This window comes from Rattus rattus, chromosome 12 (genome assembly GCF_011064425.1).
Source record: "Rattus rattus isolate New Zealand chromosome 12, Rrattus_CSIRO_v1, whole genome shotgun sequence".
Lineage (NCBI taxonomy): Eukaryota > Metazoa > Chordata > Mammalia > Rodentia > Muridae > Rattus > Rattus rattus.
The window spans coordinates 8,577,085-8,597,325 of NC_046165.1; the positions used below are offsets into that span (position 1 = coordinate 8,577,085).

At 42.2% G+C, this 20,241-nt stretch overlaps 1 protein-coding gene across 2 annotated transcripts in view; it reads right to left on the reverse strand.

Annotated features, from left to right (window-relative positions):
• The window catches only part of Gpc6 (glypican 6), a 1,019,107-nt gene that overhangs the window by 605,709 nt on the left and 393,157 nt on the right, over positions 1-20,241 (reverse strand). The gene's annotated exons all lie outside the window — the stretch shown is intronic.

The following is a 20,241-nucleotide window of genomic DNA, read 5'->3' on the forward strand; positions in this document are numbered from 1 at the left end:
CACAGGTCAGTACACGAGTCAGAAATAAGGCAAGGGAGTCAGGCTGTTTTAGTCTGACTTGGGAAATTCTTGGAAGTGTGTAATATAAAGTTTCAAAAATAAACCGTAACTGAACTAAATAACAAAGTATTTTATTATCTTGAAATTATTCCCATTCTCTTGTTGCCTAGTTATAGGCTGATAAATTTTTTTCACAGCATTGCTCTCTTTGTGATTATAAAGAATGTTCTGAACAAATGTCCAAACCTACTATACAGTAGGAGAAATGGAATACACTCGAAGAATGCCTTATCCTGTGCTCAGCGAAGAGAAAGAATTCTGAGAAGAAGGGATTTTGAGGTTGGACAGGTTCACAGGTTTCTCTGGAGTCTGGAGCGACAACAGCCCGTATCACACTAAGACACAAGATAGAGTGGAGTCCTTCAGACCTGGGTTAGTTGACCACTCAGAATGGCAGTGATTAGACACCTGCTCTTTGGCCTCCTAGCAGACAAGGAGTTCTTCGTAAGGAAGAGCGTAAGGCTATCCTTGGGTCAAAGCATGGAATTTCTATAATTAATCTTCCACACCGCATTTAGTAGGAGGGCATTCCCTTAGCTTGGTCTTTGACGTTTTGCTTGTTTCACTTGCAAAGTTAGAGCCATCCTAACTAGACACCAGCTTATTCCCAGCATTCGTTCACCCCTCCCCCCACACCCAGCCTCCTGACTACTTCTCAACACTGTCTCCTCACAATCTCCAAGAGCACCGGTCACACATGCCATTTACCACCTATCATTTCCACCCCAGTAAACTCAACATCCTGCACCAGCACCACTTTAACAGAAGGCAAGATAGGCCAAGCTAGCGTCACGGGCTTTAGCTACTGAAGACCTGCGAGTCATTCAGCTAGAGAATGGCTGACACATCCCAGGAGAGAGCCCTGTGATGCAGCCTTTCTCTCACAGATAACACTAAAGCTAACCATGCTGATATATTTGTAAATAAGAACAGAAAAATCAGAGGACACCAGCCACCTTACAATTACCTAATGTTAGTCAGAGTCATTACCGCATCTTTGGTGAATTGACTAAATAAAGTTTGCTTCTTAAACTGATCACTGAGTCAGCATTCTGCATAGCTATCAATGAAGTGAAGGGCGCTGAGGCCACAGTGACATAATGACAAGGTGGCACAAAAATTATTTTCCAAATTCTTTCAAAGGAATACTGATTTGTGAGAAACTGTGGCAGGCACGGCTGTGGCTTTGGCAAGTGGGATCAAGCCCCACTCCCGAGTTTACATCCTTACCACACAGAGCAAGGTGCAAGAACTGTAGGCTGTTTTGTCATCCAACCGAATCCAACTTTGCTTCTTCCCACACTGAAAATTCACACACACACACACACACACACACACACACCACACACAAACACACACACAAACACACACAAACACACACACACACATGAACACACACACTTGCACACACGCTAACACACACCTACAAACATGACTGCCTTTTGCATTTGGTTGTTCAAGTATTTTGAGTTCCTTTTAAGCTATTCACATTCTTACTAACTGAAGATTGCACAAGATTAACTTTTAAACATGTTTATTTCATTCCCATGAAAATGGTGAATGTAAAAACAACTATGAATTGTCACCTGGGGATCCACGAAGTCACAGAGCTTGTAACCCTCAATGCCTCCAAACCCACCAAGTTCCCTTAGGCCTTAATGATACAAAGTCAGAATATGCGGACCACTGTGTTTGTGAGGAAGACATGAGGAATGGAGCCAAGTTAGCAGCACTGCCTTGGGTCTTTACTGAGCCACTGAGTGGGCAGGAGACACATGGCGGCCTCATCTAGAGATGTGACCTCTGACTCTTCCAGTCTGGGGCAAACCTTTCCCAGGGAAGGAAACATGGTTGGGAGTCAGCCTTTGTGAATATGTTTACAGTCCGTTCCATGACTTCTTTTGTGACTTTCTGTGCTATGTGAGATTTATTTTCTGTCAAAGTGACTGCACATGTTGCTTTTGCACATGGCATGTCGGCCTATGCACGGAAGGAACACAGTAATCCTCCAGAACATCTCGTTTTGAGCACAAAACAGGCAGGAGAGCATGGAGTTCGGTCCATGTGGGGAAGGTGTGTTGTTGAGACTCTGGAGATGACGGAATCGGGAGTGCTGTGATGTCACCATCTCACCCTTACTTATCGAAGGGGTACGCTTCGTTCTTTGTTTTCATTATCTGGGGAACACGAACTTTACTAAGGATGGGAGCTGCTTAAGTCAGTGTCCCATATGTCCAAAGCCTTATGTGACCAGTATGTGGGAGAAAATGTATTATTTACTTATTTAGACAAAGCGGGTTTAATTTCAAATTTTTAATAGTTGTGAGCTACGTGACAGAGTTGACTAGTGTAAGGGATTTTCAGCCGGCAGTTGTTGGCCGTAGGAGCAGATCTATTGAGAGATCATGAATTTGTACAAGAAGTCAAAATGGAGAGACGTAGAATCCTTCTCTTACCATTGTGATGGGGAGAAAGCCCTAAGGCTCTGCAAAGGGGCGGGGCAGCCTGCCATTCAGAAGGTAACTCTGAGTCAGGGAAGGGAACTCCACTGAGCCCTGCCTCAGCCTCAGACAGCTTGTCTTAGAAGGAGAAAAACATACCCCCTCAGAGCACAAGGAATGTTCATCTGTAAACACCAAGTCCCACCTGAGCAGCATAGGGAGAAACCTGTCTCGCCAAAGATTAGCATCTCAGGGTGAAAAAAACCATTCTAGAGCATTTCAAAGGATAATCGATATCTGGTATTCTTTGGTTATTTCCAAGAGAAATGATGCCAAGTGTTTTATATATTTTATATTTTTTAAACCTAAAATTGACTTCATAAGGCTTTTGCTCCCATTCCCTACGTATTTATTCACAAAAGTGGCTAAGAGCTCTGACCCCTGCTTGGCGTCAGGCACCCCGGCTCCCACCCCAGCATTGCAAACAAAACAAACATAAACGGCCCCCAGAGTAAGCAAAGATCAGAGGAAAACCCAACAAGGGCATTTGTGCATCACAACTCTAAAGTCTGGGGTGGTTTGTTTTGGCATTTTTGAATAATTGGGACTGAAAGCAGAAAACCTATAAGTACATTGGCCCTGGGCCTCTCTACATAAAGCGACCAACTGTCTCAATTCGCTCACGGATAGCCTGACTTTGGCAGACAAGGTAAAACCTTCGCAAGTCGGTGGCACAGCAGAACAGTTGGTCGTTTTCCCTATGTTAAAGATACTGTAAATAATGAATGGGAGCTCCAGAAGGCCTGAAGTAGAATAAAAGCCTCTTTTATGGTTACAGGTTTCCCGGATGGTGGGTGTTGTAAAGAAAAAAAAAAGTGACCTACCATCAAAAGAACTCAGGTAAAGCTGACTACCTTTCTCTCTCTATTCGTTTAGGAGCTGCAATTGTGTGCCAACCTCAGCCTTGAACTCGATCCCCATCTGGCTCAGAATTTGGAACACACATCCACCCATAAAATAGCTGCAGATTAAAAGCAAAGCAAATAAAAGGAATGGACAAATACAGGAGGAAAATGACTATTGAGAAACTATTCAAGAGGTAAGGGTGCAGACCTGAGGTGAGCAACTGACGGGGAAGGGATGAGAGCGGAAAACCGTGCCAAAGGTTTGAGGGTACCACGCTGGGAGAAAGGCCGTCTGCTTGGCCTCTGTGTGACTTTACCTCTGGACATCTCTCTAGCCCTTGGAGGCTCCTTTCTGGCCAAGGGGGCTGCCTCTTACAGCCTGCGTCTTTACCACTTGGGCCATTCCACCAGCTACTTAATAATTCCGAGTGGATGGTGTCTAAGTTTGTTTATAGACACATACATTCCTTCTTGCAGTTAGACTGTGATAACCTCTGACAAGAAGTTTATACACTTTGCCCTGCCTTCCCTGAGAAGAAATTTCCCTTCTGTTCTCACATGGTCTCAGAGAAACAAAGACTACCATATTTAGTGGAAGACAAAAAGTCAGACTCTTGGAAAAATGTTGACACAGGGAGCCTTATCCCTGAGAACAAGATTGTACTGAAATGGACCAACGAAAAGTGCCCACTGAGAATTATAGGATTTAGAAGCTAGCTTTTTCTCATGTTCACATGTCACTTTAAGTTGCCCCCGAGCATTAAATCAATGCTAATTTTAGTTCACTCCATGTCGTTGGAAAATAGGGGCTTATACTCTAATTTGTCTAAGTGGGAAAGTTATCCCACGAAGCTGCCCGACTGGGGCCTGGCAAAAGAACATTCATTTTGGAATGGGCAAAGAAATCATGCTCCAAGGACTACGGTTTCTCTGACTAAAGTTTTGAACATCACTTTGTGTTACTCACAAGATCAGTTTAAATTAAGCACCCATATGATTTTTACAAATAAAGTTTTATTATTAATCTGCCAGCCATGTAGGCATACAGACTCTCCTCTCACAAGAGCATCTTAAGAGACACCTGTGAGTGTCAGGTGATCAGCCCTGTGTGGTCTTCATCAATTCCCTGTGCTCTAGTTTCCATCAGCATAGTTTTAAAAAGCATTGTTGTATATTTCTTTGTGAGGGTCTGTGAGTGCCTGCATATATAGTATTGCAGTGTATGTCCTTGTGTGCATATATATGTATGTATGTATGTATGTATATGTGTATGTATATGCATTCCTGTGGCCCTAGGAGGTCAGAAGTCATCAGGGTTCTACCTCACCCCCCCTTTGTTTTTCTTCTTAGGCAAACTTTCTCCTTGCACACAGAAGTCACATTTTCTCCCATAGCCTGGAAGACTACAGCCCTCAAGGATTCAGGGTTAAAGGCATGGACTGGATGCCTGTTTTACTGTATGGATTCTGGGACCAGGACTTTGGTCCTTAGGATTATACCTGCTATACATCAAGTGCCATTTATTGTTAAGCTGTCCCCCAGTCCTCCTTACCAGTTTTACAGCATCCCTTGTTCCATATTAAACTGGACTGAGAGAATTGTTCAGTTGCTCATTCACCCATGCACCCTGTATTTGCTGAGTACCCCTTATGTGTCAGTGTTTGGTTCAGGCACATAAAGATACCCTCGTCCACTTTTCCTCAGTTTAGGAAGATAGATAACCTGTTAGAAATGATTTGGACAATGTAGGTGCTTCCCAGGTACATGAGCATCTCTGGGACTGTAACCAGGAATTCTTCAAGGAAGGATTCTTAATAATACAACATAGAGGGGTGACTGCTGTGGGGAGGTTCATTTAATCTTTGGGTTGAATTAAACACTGCAGTTTAATTAAAGGTACCAACATAGATGGGGTAAAAGAACTCTAAACCTTAATTTTCTGAAATCAATTTGCAAGGAAATATAGAAGGGATGTTTGGAAAGATTTGTTTCAGCGGAAACCTGAGGGACTCAGATGGCCTGTTGTCTATATGTTATCTTGAAGGTTAGAGTAAACGAATTTTTTTAATGCATGTTTTCCTCGAGTTGGCCAGATGTTCAGGTTGTCAGGCCCTTCTTTGATTGATCACAACATTCTGAGTTTAATTAAACACATTTTTTTTTTTTTGCAGTTCCTATAATATAAATGACCCTAAATAGATTAACACGAAAAAAAAAGCTTTTTATATACCAATAACAAATATACTAAAAAAAGAAACCAGAAAACCACACACAGTATTTTGGGATAAATTCAACCAATGAAATGAAAGCAAAAAAGGTTGAAGAAGAAATTGAAAAATCATCCTTTATATATTTTAAGAACTCTAATCACCTTGAAAAATTTTCTCCTCAGAAACCCCATCAAATGGAACTCAATAGCTTGCAAGCAAGAAAAATATCCACTTTGGAGGGGGGAAAACTCCTAACTGATTCTTCGACAAAGAGTGGATGTTTGCAACTTAGAAAAAGCATTTAAATGATTTGCTTGCATTAGAGGCTGGTTTCATGGGAAAACAGCAATGAAACCTGAGGGACATCAGATGTTTTTTTCCTTGACACATCTTGTTGTCTATATGTATATGACTTGGGGGAAGGTTAGAGCTATATCAAACAAAAATTTTTAAAGTCCTTGCCATCCTTCATGGTTTTCCCTCAAAGTCTCTTTGGCCAGATCTTATGAAAACCCTTAAACACTACAATGACAAAAGAATTTATATTACCATTCCATGGGAGGGTTGGACCAAAGCAAGACTGAAACCCAGGCAGGACAATCTCAAGTTTGATGGCAATCATTTTCACTGATCACTAAAAAAAGTGTTTCCTATGAGTCTCCATTCATTTATGAAATAGTGTATGAGCTTGATTTATATCAGTTCTCCACCACAGGAGCCAGCATTTGCCATTTTGCTACCTATGAGGTGAGTCCAGGGGTCCATGTAACAATGTATCCCAACCTCCAGTTCAAGCTCAAGCCCCTTCCTTCAGTTCATTCTCTGGGGTCAGTTCAGCAGAGTGTGTCCTTTACACTTCAGTCCATCACATTCTAATTCATTTGGATTGGTGAAGATGTTTTTCTGACTGATAAGAATTCTAAATGCTTTTTACTCTGAAGGAACATGTATGTCTTTTCTGTGATATCCATCCAGTTCCAACCATTTGAAGATTATAACAATTAAAAATAACACAAAACATCATAAAATATATTCTGGATTACCTTATTTTCTACAGAATGGTTGTACCATTGCAGTGAATTCTGAGTTTTTGATTTAGGTGAAACTGCCTCCAAATTGGAATTCACATTTTTATAATGGAAGTTATTTGTGTCCTAACTTTTGTCATATTTTGTGTGTGTGTGTGTGTGTGTGTGTGTCACACATTCTAATTCATTTGGATTGTTTGTTTTTAACACTGGTTAACAATTAAAAAAATAACACAAAACATTTTATTCACCACATTAAATAAAATCTCTACTTCTTATAAGTAAGTCCACTGGTTTTTTCACACCACATTAAATAAAATCTCTAAGTAAGTCCAAAATGCAGCTGCTTCTACTCTGATAAGCATTCCAAATTGTCTTTAAGAAGGAGAGCCTTCATTTCGGTATATCTCTGGTCAGACAGGAGCTTTCCCGGTTGCATAATGTGACTCTCACTGATTATTTAAAAAGTAACAACTATGTCGCCAAGAATTGGTGTTCAAGTAGAAACAATATCCCCAGTCCTCGGGAGCTCAGTCTAAAGCAGGGCAGGAAGAGCCTTCCTACCCATAGCACTGGGATGAGCAGGGCACTGCAGGACATAGAGGCCTTCCTGAATCCATCACAAAGGCCACTGTTTTTAAATCCAAGGGTCTCAAATTAAGTGATTCTCTGGCACCAGTACCAACTACATTCATTTTCCTTTAGCTGAACTTAAGGAGAGACCTAAACACATAGGTGTTGTTTCATCAGAATGAGCCTGTCATTTAAAATATCACTTTGAAAGACTTTGAGCAAACAGGGGTCATGAGAAACCACTTTATTTTGTGACGATTTAATGATCAAAATATTTATAGTGCTTATTTGTACAATCTTTCTCGACCTCCTCAAAATTAAGTACTTTTAAGATATTTTGGAGGGTATAATATACTATACTTTAACATTACTGCTATGTTATTCTTATATTTTTCAGATTTACTACCAATATAATTTATTTAATTTTTCCTAGTTGTGATAAAAATGGTTTGGGGCTACTTTTTCAACAACATTTAAGGGAACAACATACTACTGTTACCTGTGAGTACAATGTTGCCCATCATGTCTAAACTATCTTGAGTTTGATTAAAGGATTTAGCTAGATATTTTACTTTTATACATATTCTGGAGGAGTCTCTGTAACCAAGCTACATTTCCTCTGCACTCATCTGTTTTGTTTTTGTTTTTGTTTTCTAACAGAGCAGAAATGTCAGACCGGAACTTGTATAATAAGCCAGGTCCAAGACTCAGTCACAGTTTCCAGTGTTTAGTCAACTCCACAATGACTTTTGCTGTTTTACAATAGCACTGACAAAAGCAGCTTTCACTGTAACACTCAAATGTTTTTCCTGAACTAATGCTGGTTCCTGTTAGAAGTTTAAGAGTTGGATGGGGAGGAGTTGTGTTCAACTACAGTCTTTACTAATAAGTAATTCACTTACTTACTTACTTGCTAGCTTATTTTGCAATATTGGAGAATGAACATATGGACTCACACGGGGATGCTCCACTACTGAGCTATGTTCCCAAACCCTTTCTTAGCTTCTTGCTTTATATGGTGACCTATCTGGATCTATGCTGCCCATCTGGTTTTGAATACACACTAGAGCCAGCTTGGAGTTGAGATTACCTGCAAGCTCCCATGCCTTACTGCTTCCAAGTAGTAGGGATTACAACCCTATTTCCCGGATCTGGCTAAGAACCAACACTTCTTAGTACAGAGCATTAACTCCTCCTCTCACACATTGATCTTAAGCCCTGCAAAGCCTTGATACACTCACTGCAAGGTCTGAGTGGTTCTTGAAGATAAAAAACAGGTACAAATGCAGCAAGGTACAGTGGCAGTGACCTGGAACCAATGTTGCAGCAAAATATAGGGGACAGGGATGCATTTGCTTTGAAAGTTTAAATTTTATAAATACTGACATTTTTCCCTCTAGAGAGCAAAAGCTAAGTTCCAGGAAAAGAGAGATAATTCAAAAATATCACCCTTTTCTTATTGCAGGCACATATAGCCTGAAAATCCAGCATACAAGGAGAAGAGGCATCATGTCAGCAAGGTCAACACTGGGAACAGGTAAAAGATAGTTAGGTCTCGTGATTTGTTCTGTATCTTTGTACCTTCAGAGCAGCACAGAATTTGCTCATAAAATGCAAATAAACAAATCTTTAAAAAAACAAATGAAAAGTCCCTAAATGATACATGGCTGTAAAAAACATCTATGGCGAGAGACAGACAGACAGACAGAGAGACAGATACACACAGAGAAAGACAAAGAGAGAGAGGGAGAGACAGAGAGACAGAGAGACACACAGAGAGGTGCACAGAGAGAGTATACAGAAGGAACTTGAAGACACCTATTTCCTAAGCCAAGAAAATAGGGTTTTGAATCTTCCTAGAGCAGGTTCTCAGAACCACATCTTAAAGGGAGTAGTCACCCCAGCATTTCCCCTACGTTTCAGGCTATAGTGTATGAGATCTGATTGCTGGACCTGTTACTCTGGGTTCTGTGGTTCAGGAGAATCAAGGGGCCCACGTAAGTCTGATGAGTGACGGAGAAGTCTGTGCGTAACAGCATCAGCAAGAACTGTACTTCTAATGACCTCCAAAGTGTCTATCCCCAGTGGTAAATTACCAAGGTAATCAATATCCTAGTAAAACTGTCTAGTCCCAGTCTATCAGAGTGACTCTGAATTAATAGTTGTTCTTTATTGATTATCCTATCATGAAAATGGAGAATTTGGGAAATATCTGAGTGCCATGGTTCCAGTCAAGTTGCTGAGGAATGAAAGGCGGAGTGCATTCGGGCTCACCGGGCTCTGAAGATAAATCTTCTCCAAGGTGCTGAGTATTACTCACAGTGTGTCAGTTGTGCCTCAGCTGAAGGATTTATGCAATGTCTTCTTGGCACAGGAGCGATCTACCATAATTACCTATGCTCTGAATTGCTCACAAAATGCACCCAAGGTGGGTGGCAGGTATGAATCACAATTAGTCCGGTAGCCAATGATACAGGGAGTAGGTTGATCTGCATTTGTTCGTGTGCCAGCCTGTGAGAGCCTGACTTAGAGCAACGGTGTGGATTACTCGTGAATGCTCTAGGTCATGCCTGCATTTGCATAATATTTCCGGAAAACCTAGTTTTCTTTCCCAAAGGTGACAACTAAGTCAAACATAAACTTTTATTTTAAGATACCCCACCAGTCCATAAATCCCAGCCTACTCCCTACATTGTAACTCTGGGGTAGCCTTCTTTTCTTTGGCTTCTTTGTTGCAGGCGTCTTTGTCTCCTTGCCTGCAGCTGCGTTCTTGTAGATGTCTTATGTCCTTAGGGCCCTGCACTTACCCTCACCACAGGTCAAACACAGTCATCTCAAGCCACACAATACTGGGCTTTACAACGCAGACAAGGCACACACTGGGAGACAGTGTTCTGGCTTAAGCAGGTTTAGCGTTTCAAGCCTTCCTTAAGGTTTTGGTCATTTCTCTTGGCAAAGGGAAGTTCTGTTTTCTCCAGGAGAGTCTCACTGGGCATGTCAGTCACACTTCAGGCCAGGGCCTGTGCCTGGGAATAGCTGGTCAGTACAAAATGAGCTCAATGGGATTTTTGTGGATTTTTTTCTTCATTTTGCTTTGTTTGGGCATTTTTTTTTTTGTTCTTATTTATTTTTGTTTGTTTTGTTTCTGATTCTGTGGATTCGAAGGATGTGTGTGTGTGTGTGTGTGTGTGTGTGTGTGTAGTTTTTGTATTTTTGTTCTTCTTTTCTTTCTTTGAGAGAGAGAGACTGTGTGTATTAAATGGATAGATAGAAAGATAAGGAGGAATTGAGGGAAGAGAGAAACATGACTAAAATATTTTTTCTGATACATGTTTTTTCAATGAAAAAGTTTTTGGTAACTTTTAAAGACAAAGGAAGGAATGAATCCATATTTTTCTCCCATTTTGGCTACCAGAGAAATAAAAATCTTTAAAGAAAAGACTACAGTGAGAATAAACTTAGAGGATACTCAGCTAAATGAATTAAGCCAAGCACAGGAAAAAAAATAGGGATCTCAATTGTGTGCAGAATCTAAAGCCCAAATGTATAGAAAGAGAATCCTGTGGTGATCTCCGGAGTTTGGGTAAGGAGGAGGAGAGAGAGCAAGAAAGAGAGGATACAGGTCAAAGGGCACAAAGTTTCTGCCGAGCAGAGGAATACTCCTTAGCTACTTGCTCTGCAGAATTGTGTTTGTGTTCAACAGTCATACATCCTGCATACCTAAGACAGTCAAAAGAGTGGATTACAGGCAATGGTTAGGAGGATTAGATTGATCTGATCATTCTATGATTTGTAGTTCCATCAAAATATTATCTTGTGATAGATAACTAATATGACTATTGTTCATTGGTTAAAATACAACTGCTTTAAAGTACTTTTCTTTCTCAGGTGGGTAAAGGGGAGGGTAAGTCTCTGTGCCAAAGCCATATTCAGGGTTTAGAAGACCAGCATCCTGTGTGCGTGCGTGCGTGTGTGTGCGTGTGTGTGTGTGTGTGTGTGTGTGTGTGTGTGTGTGTGTGTGCAGATGCTAGTTCATCCCTTGCTTAAAGTGCAGGCCTAGATGTGAAGGACAACTAGGATAGCCATATTAGCATTCAAGATTCAGGGGCAGGAGGATTTCTGGAAACTTTCAAGTCTAGCCTTGTCTATAGAGTGGGTTCCAGGCCAGCCAGGACTACATAGCATAAACCTGCCTTTAAAACAAACAAACAAACAAACAACAACTAAAACACAAATTGTTTAAAAAGAAGGTAAATTTAACAGACTACATGGGGATACCCTATCTCTGAACGAAATAAAAAGAAGCAATAATAATGAAGAAATGTGTTTTAAAAACTTAGCTGGGTGGTGGAGAGATGGCTCAGTGGTTAAAAGCACTAGCTGCCCTTCCGGAGGTCCTGAGTTCAATTCCCAACAACCACATGGTGGCTCACAACCATCTGTAATGGGATCTGATGCCTTCATCTGGTAAACAAGTGTGCATGCAGATACAACATTGGTATACCTATAATAATAATAATAATAATAATAATAATAATAATAATAATCTTAAGTTGGATGCTCACTGCTCCATACTTCAGAGACATGTCCCATCAGTCAGTCTTTGTTAAAATTTGCGTGAAAAAAAATGTTTTGAAATCAGAATGCACCTAACAACGTGGAGAATAAAATTATTTCCTATTAGTTTTACTACGGCAAGTATTTGCAACTGCCACCAAACCGAAAACTCTCTTCAAAACAGAGGGACATAAATGAAGGCAGGGATAAAAAAAGAGGTTAATGAGAATGGAATTTAGAAGTCTGAAAGTTTAAAACAACTTTCAAGAAACTTTCCAGAAGTATAGCTTCCCCTGTGGGAGAGGACCCCATGCTGTAAACACAATCAGTGTTGTCATGAAGGAGTCCTACCTCGTCTTTGAACTGATCATATCCTATGTGAAGAAGCACTTAAGAGCAATGGGAGCAATTTACATATTCTAATGCTTTTCATTTCAATAATTTTCCATGGCGCTTTGCAAACTCTAAGGGATGCTGAGCAATTTCCAGTCAAAAGTGTATGTAACCGGAGGGGTGGAATTGCCAGTTTGAAATCCAGAGAGACAACGAGCGTCTTCTTTCGGTGAATTTGAGGGGAGTGCAGCAGAGGGTGAATCAAAGGCTAGTGTATTAGTTCTCTTCAGCAAGCATGTATGGAGCAGAACTGAAGGATGGGTGAGTCTTAGGTCCTTGCAGAACATGCCTCTAACTTGGTACTGTTAGCTATTTATGATTTCTGGAAAAGCTGGGCCATTCTTTTCCCACCCCTGCCCACCCAGGCATCTCAGTCCTGCTCATTCTTTCAAAATTACTACACTTCACAGATGGGTGAGGCTCCAGCCAGGTTTCTGGAAGGCAGGGCTATGAAAAGTTTCTCCTGGGACTCACAGGATCTTTTCCTTGAGAAGCAAGGAGACACTCATTTCATCTCCTGTCTCCAGGGATGGCTATGGTATAGTTAACTCATAGACGACATTCTAGGCCACTTTTGGGGAAATTTGTCATTTTAATAACCTGGCACCAATACTGGCTCCTTCTGGCTCTTTGAAGCCTAACCCATACAGATGCTTGCACACCAGCATTGAACTGAGCCTAGGGTCCCCAACGGAAGTGTAGAGCAGAGACTGAAGCCATCCAGAGACTGCCCCACCTGGGGATCCATCCCATACGCAGCCATCAAACCCAGACACTATTGAAGATGCCAAAAAGGGCTTACTGACAGGAGTTGATAGTTGTCTCCTGAGAGGCTCTGCCAGAGCCTGACAAATACAGAGGCAGACGCTTGCAGCTAACCATCGGACTGAGCATGGGGACCCTAATGGAGGAGTTAGAGAGGGGACTGAAGGATCTGAAGGGGTTTGGATCCCCATAGGAAAAACAACAACATCAACCAACCAGTTGCCTCCAGAGATTCCAGGAACCAAACCACCAACAAAACAGTACACATGGAGGGACCCATGGCTCCAGCTGCATATGTAACAGAGGATGGCATTGTCTGGAATCAATAGGAGGAGAGGCCCTTGGTCCTGTGAAGACTCATTTCCCCAGAGTAGGGGAATGCCAGGGAGGCAAGGTGGCAGTGGGTGGGTGGGAGGAAGAGGAGCGTCCTCATAGAAATAGGGGGAGAGAGGATGGCAGAAGGAGGTTCCAGAGAGGGAAACCTAGAAAGGGGATAACATTTGAAATGTAAATACATAAAATACCCAATTAAAAAGAAGAGAAAAACCCAACCAAACCAAAACATAAGAAAGAAAATGAACACCGTGGCCTTCAGTATTCCCCTGAAGAAAAGGGAAACAGGACAAATTACTTCTTATGTCTCAGTGAAAAATCCACACTGTGCTCCATCTCAGAGTTCACACCCTCTTCTAGCTCTCCTCACACAAGGTTACAAAGTGCCAGGAATTAGAAGTTTAAGAAAGCATCATCTGCATTTTAAAGTAGGTAACATTTTTTTTTTAAACACCAGCAATGACTCTGAGCTGCAAGTGTCCATACTTAACCAACTCTGAGTTTGCACAGAGGGCAAGGAGAAAGTAACACGGATCAGAAAGTCATTCGAAAACTCTGTCTTACTGTGTAACAACACACCTCAAACTGGCTGAGGCGAGCAAGTCACACACACACACACACACACACACACACACACGTCTGGTTGACTTTTGGAGATGGGGTAGATCTGGGAGGGGTTTGGGATAAGAAGTAAATATGATCAAAATACTTGGCACTAAAATCTCAAATAACTGATTAAAAATGAGGAAAAACTTAGTGTGTCACTCAGTTCAGATATTAGACCCAGGGTGAATACTTATGTTGACCTTGGCCAAGTTGTTCTAGTCATGGCTAACCTATACCATGTGGTAAGACAGGGCTCCTGGGCTAGAGTGAAAGAGAGTGCTTTGCCCACAGCTTGTCAGTCTAGAAAGGAAGACAAGCTAGAATCACTTTATACTATGCTGAGCGAAGTCATATAATGAGCATATCTACAGCGGACCTCATTGGCACCAGAAGGGTTGTCTTATGGGGAGATCCTACTTTCTACAGGAGACCATGGGCTCTATCTTGGATATTGTAATTTGCGGAGGTAAGGCTTGGTGGGCAGCAGCGGGAGTGGGGGGAGAAAGCCTGAGAAAATAGAAATTGTACATTTGAAAATAACTCAGTTTGCAGATAAGAGGGGAAGAGGGGACTGGGATACAGAGCGGGAAAGAATACAGGCTCCAGATGTTAGAGAGCCCTGTATTATAGCCTAAACCTTCAAACAAGAACACCGGGAATTAGAAAATGATGACACTATCAGGAAATGCCAATAGGGAAGGAAGAAAACAAGACGCAGCCAATTCAGATCTTGGCTTCCATAGATCCACTCTGGTATTTGAAAAACAGGAACAGGTGTCTCACATATCCTTCTGTGCTTGGGGCTACAGGACCAGAATAGAACCCTTGGCATAACATGACCATGAAGGCCTCTATCTATTTATAAATATACCTTATGGAATGAATGTTTGAATAATATGTAAAGGTTAGTATATGCCCATTTCAATATGTACTAATAATACATTGCAGTATTATTGGCAAATAGGCATGCATATATTATATGTGTGTATGCATAGACAATATATACTTGAAATATATAAAATATATTCTCAAACCAAAAAGGGAGCCAGGATACAAAGTAAAGATACTGATGTGAGAGAAATGTTACCCTCAGCCTTTCATCGTGAGCTATCCTCTACAAGATGCTTATGCAGGGACCTTCCCCACGCTCCTCGCCCTCATATCTGACCTGATGAACCCCTGCCAGCTGCCAGGCTCCTCTTCATCTTTCTCTAAGGCCCTGACAAGCAAAGTCATCTCAAAGTCAATTAAGTCAACTTGTGTGGAACTCAGCTGACGGAATAAAACAAGAGAGTGTTGTGAGCATGCATGTGCGTGTGTGTGTGAGAGTCTGTGTGTGTATATGTGTGTGTATGTGTGTGTCCACAGAGAGAGAGAGAGAGAGAGAGAGAGAGAGAGAGAGTGAGTTTGTGCGCATGTGCCTGTGCCTGTGCGTGTGAGAGTGTGGGTAAGGGTGTTTGTGTATGGGCATGTATGCGTGAGTGAGAGTGAATGTGTGTGTGTGTGTGTGTGTGTGTGTATGGGTTTGTGAGAGTGTGTGGATGTGTGTGAGTATGGTGTGAGAAAGTGTAATGAATGTGTGTGTGAGTTTATGTATGTGAATGTGTGTAAGTGTGTGTCCAGGTAAGTATATGTATGTGTGAATGTGTGTGGGAGAGTATATATAAATGTGTTAGAGTTTATGTGTGTGATGTGTGTCTATGTGAGAGTGTGTATATGAGTGTGTGTGTCTGTTGGCTGTCTCTGTCTCTGTGTCTCTCTGTCTCTCTGTCTCTCTCTCTGTCTCTCTCTCTTTGTGTGTGTGTGTGTGTGTGTGTGTGTGTGTGTGTGTAACAACTCCACACACAAATTCAGTTACTGTGAGTAAACTTCTGAGCCCATGGAACCAGAACTTGAGATTAGTGAATTAAGTTCAGACATGAGAAAAACATGGTGATATACACTGAAGAATTATCATTTGCAGAAACAGTGATTGAAGCTAATTGGGAAACTGAGAACTTTCCTTTTAGGGAGGGCCCCGAAAATGCCTATGTAAGAAGATATCATTGATGTAAGCAGAAACTTCAATTTTTATTTCCTATGTGTAATTATTTGTTCTGTTTTGAAGACAGCTGCCGTTGTCCATGGGAAAGTGTTTATAGGTTTCCAAAAGGACAGATTCTATAGCATGTGGTTCAGAGAGGGAAATGTCTATAGACACTCCCTTCAAAATCGCACTGGAGTCATGCTACCTTCTGCTGGACCATGACCAGTCTAGGGGTTGAAGAGCTGACCCACAAGATCAAACTCTTCCTCAGCAAGCCACAAACTAAAGTAATTGAGAAGCAAGCATAGACAAGAGCTACCAAACAATGTTTACTGTAATCATCAGGGGCCAAGCAAGAACAAGGAGTACCTGCAGCCCCCTTGTCCACACACAGATCTCAAGAACATGAAACACTAGAAAGTGCAGGATGCGTTCCACTGCCTGAGCGTTCCTTCTGTCATCGAGTCATCTTGAAGTGCTGAGCTCTGGTGTTGGCTTGGGCAGGGTCTTCTCAGAACTCAAAGGCTTAGATGCTGCATTTGCAGCCTGGTTACATAGTTCCTATAGACCCAGACCATAAGCATTGGGCACATAGACTGCAGACTCCCCAAATCTATGTCCAGTGTTATCTGAGATGGACCCTGTTTGTTTTACGAGAACCTCTTTCCCACAGTTGCTGCTTGCATATATAGATAAGCTTACGTGAAGAATAAATGCCACAAAGGAGAAGAAGGTTGGCATGGGGAGCTTAGCCCAGAAGGCTGACTTTCCATGTGAGGAATCATTTGGTTCCTTCTTGTTTAGCTAATTAGAGCTCTCTGTCATAATATAAACATCTACCTGTGGAAGGAAGGAGGCATACAGGATTTGAGGGAGAGTCTCTGTGATGGTTGGAGTGCCACAGAGCGATTAGAGGGTGTTTTTACAGGCTTTATTAAAGCGGTGGCAGAAGTTACGTCTGGAAAAGCAATTTCATGTCTCTTCGGAGGTGCACTTGTTTATTTACCTAGGGGACAGCTTAGTGATCACAGTTTGCAGTATTTAATCTCCCACTTCCTATCAAGCCCCTAAAACAAAATCGTCAGCTTATCGGTGGAACTTTAAAACCCAAGTGCAGCTCGAAAGAGGGTGAAGTTTGAATAAAGGAAAATAAAAGTTATCCATTTCTCACCATAGGGTCTCTCTTGTCCCCCGGCAGCAGGGAAGGCCAACTTCCAAGCACAAAGCCCTGCAAGATTAACCTGCTCAGGGCAAGGTGAAGCTGCCCTCTCATTTTTCTGCCTTGGAAACTGGTGGATTCCAATTACAGAACGTACAGCCCGTGCCCCCGTCTGGTGCGCGCACATTTGGTTACTAAAGGAGTTAATGAGCAGAGTGGACAGCGGTTCAGGACAGGAAGGTCACAGCAGAGAGTTTGTCACGACCGTGAGGGAGATACCTCGGTTCCATTTCTGGAAATCCAGTGCCTAGGAAAGCCTGAAAGTGCCATGCTGCCCAGCCGAGTCTCCCTGTGAGTCTTCTTTGAAATTAGCATACAAGGCATTAGACCCATCATGGCGTCTTTACGAAGAGTAATTTAGTAGCTCCTCCTTGCCCGTATCTCCTTTGTCTCCTCATAACACTGCCACCCTTGTAACTGTTCCCCAATTCTTTTCCCATTATCATGCCCATGTGTCCTTTAGGCCCCACCCATGCCTTCCTTTCCTAACCAGTGGATCGCTCTCTTTCCGAGGACGAAGGCATGGGTAGAGGCCATCTTTGTTGCCATTATAGTTACCAGAGGCTTCTGGGATTTAGTACCCAGGCCAACAACTAGGCCGAAGTATGCACCTCGGTCCTTCCCAGTGGAAGATTTTCTTTGCCTCATGGGAGAAGCGCTTTTACTGACATACACTGCCCCTCACAGGGTAGAGTCCGGTGCGTACCCACTGGAAATTCCCATGAGCGTTGTTTCAAAGGGTACCATTGTTGCACCTTGCTGGGGAGAAAAATGTCAGCAAACATATAGACTCCCGTTAGGAGACTTTTCATTTCAAGGAGAAATCAATTTCTTTTGGTAGAGTCAAAGAACTAACAGTAGACAACTACCGTATCAGTGTATCTTCCAAACACATTTTGGATACTCTGGGGAAAAAAAGTCTTTAAAACCTTTGATTGATATAATGCACAGAGGCGAGGCAAAGGAACCAATGGGAGCAATTCTCCATCTTATGGGTGGGGCGACTTCACGGCGGGTACCTCCCCAGCATTTTGGATGTTCACAAAGCTAACATTAAACTAAGCCAAGGAGTAGAAGTCCACATAAGCATGCATACTCACTATGTTTTTATTTATAAGAACACTAGGAAACCTCAATTTTAGAATTATCTTATTAAAATTGTCGATTCCCCAACTTTGTAGAACTCCTGCAGTAGGGCGATGTCACCGGGTTTGTGCTTACACTGGAATGCTGATGCCCTGCCCCTAAGTGTGGAGAGAAATAGCACTCTTTAACATTTTGCAGAGAAAAAGACCCTTTGACCCTTTGACAGCTCTGCCTTTAAATGGCCCCTGTCACTCAGCCATATGCAGGAATTTCTCCCAGCGGGAAGAAATGATTAATTATTTATCTCTCATAGGTGAGTAAGTTGTTTTCATTCCTAAGGCAATTGGTGGGAAGGACTACAGTGGAAGACTTCACAGCTGGTGGGTGAAATATCTGGAAGGCACTGCTGAGGAAGGAAAAGAGGAGCCTGGAACAAGATACTTGGAGGTCTGGGCTGCTACAGTTTATATACTATTGCTTATTAACGTGTGCCCTCATTTCTATCACTGTCCCACTGGACTGGAATATAAGTGTCACCAAAGTAATTAATATTCTAGATAAAAAAAATCTGGGAGAAACAATCTTTTCCTTAAAAAAAAATCTTTATCCAATCGTCGTCGTGGGAAATTTGAAAGTGTCTAACAATCTGCCATGATCTATCACAAGAGTGCAAAGTGAGAGAAGCTTCACACAATATTCCACAGAGTGTGACAATTCGAGGAACCCAGGATCACCAAGCTCCTTCTCCTAGATCTCAGCCTCCTCCTCCTTGCACCGGCTCAGTGCCTTTGGATCCATTATAGCTTTAGATATTGGAAACATATTCCACTTATCTCTCTGTTATCGAAGGTAAGCATAGCCAGAGTATATTTCACAGCTTGCTAATTCCATAACCACAACATAGGTGGGAAGAAGTGTGTGTGTGTGTGTGTGTGTGTGTGTGTGTGTGTGAGAGAGAGAGAGAGAGAGAGAGAGAGAGAGAGAATAACAATGGTATTGAGCAAACTGGTTGACCCCACTCATAAAAAAAATTCCTCTAAATATATGCAAATCATCACCAAGGTGATATAAAATATGGTCCAACACAATGAGAATATGATAATGAGATGCTGTGGTGTCACCAGAGTCCCTTCCTATACAACAAACGTCAAGGAAGATCAGAGTTCCTTACTCTATAACAATGAAGATGAGACAAGGAATGTTGATGTCATATATGGCCATGCTACCACCAACCTTAAGCAGGGTGGAAACAGGAGCTTCCAAGTTCCTGCTCAGATTAGAAGTGTCTTAAAATCAAGGAAGCAGAATACCTAAAATGTTGTTTATTCTTTAAAATTCAGACCCAGAATGAAAGGGAAGGTATAAAGAGACAACTGCTGGACGCTCACCAAGGCGCTGACAATTTCTAGTTAATGTTGTACAACCTGCTGAATCCATCTGATCATTAATTCACAATCCTCAGCAGTGGGTATGACAGCTACTGTGCCCAGAGGCTCAGTCCTGCCTCAGTGCTGCCCCGGTAATTGTCTCTCCATGAAAGACATGCAGGCTGGCCCATAAATGTCGCAGCCATCACTGGCATGAGTCAGGCCTGCAGGTCCCCAGGTCCTGCGGGGATGACAGCGGAGAATGCCTTTCTGGAACTCTTCACCCACATGACGGGTGCCCTTTCAGGTTGTTGAAACTCCAAAACACACTGACTGCTAAGCCGCCCGACAGCGCAGTCATTGGACTTCTCCAAGCATATCAATTAGACTCTTAGGGGGTTTTCCTGGGCTGAAATGCTAATGAAGGCAGTGGTGAAGCTTGCAACTCCCTATTCATAAATGCGTTTCTGAGGCCTTTTCTTTTCTGTTTTTAATTTAAAACACATAGATAAGCAGGAGCTCATCTCTTGTGTGCAGCGCACGGCATCTGCCTGACACACAATTGGAAACTTCTCAGCCTTGACATACAGAGAGAGAGCCCTGCTGGGCTCCCAAATGCGGTAGATCTAATGCCCTGTGTGAGATCAGGTGAGCATTAGCTCTGTAAAGCCA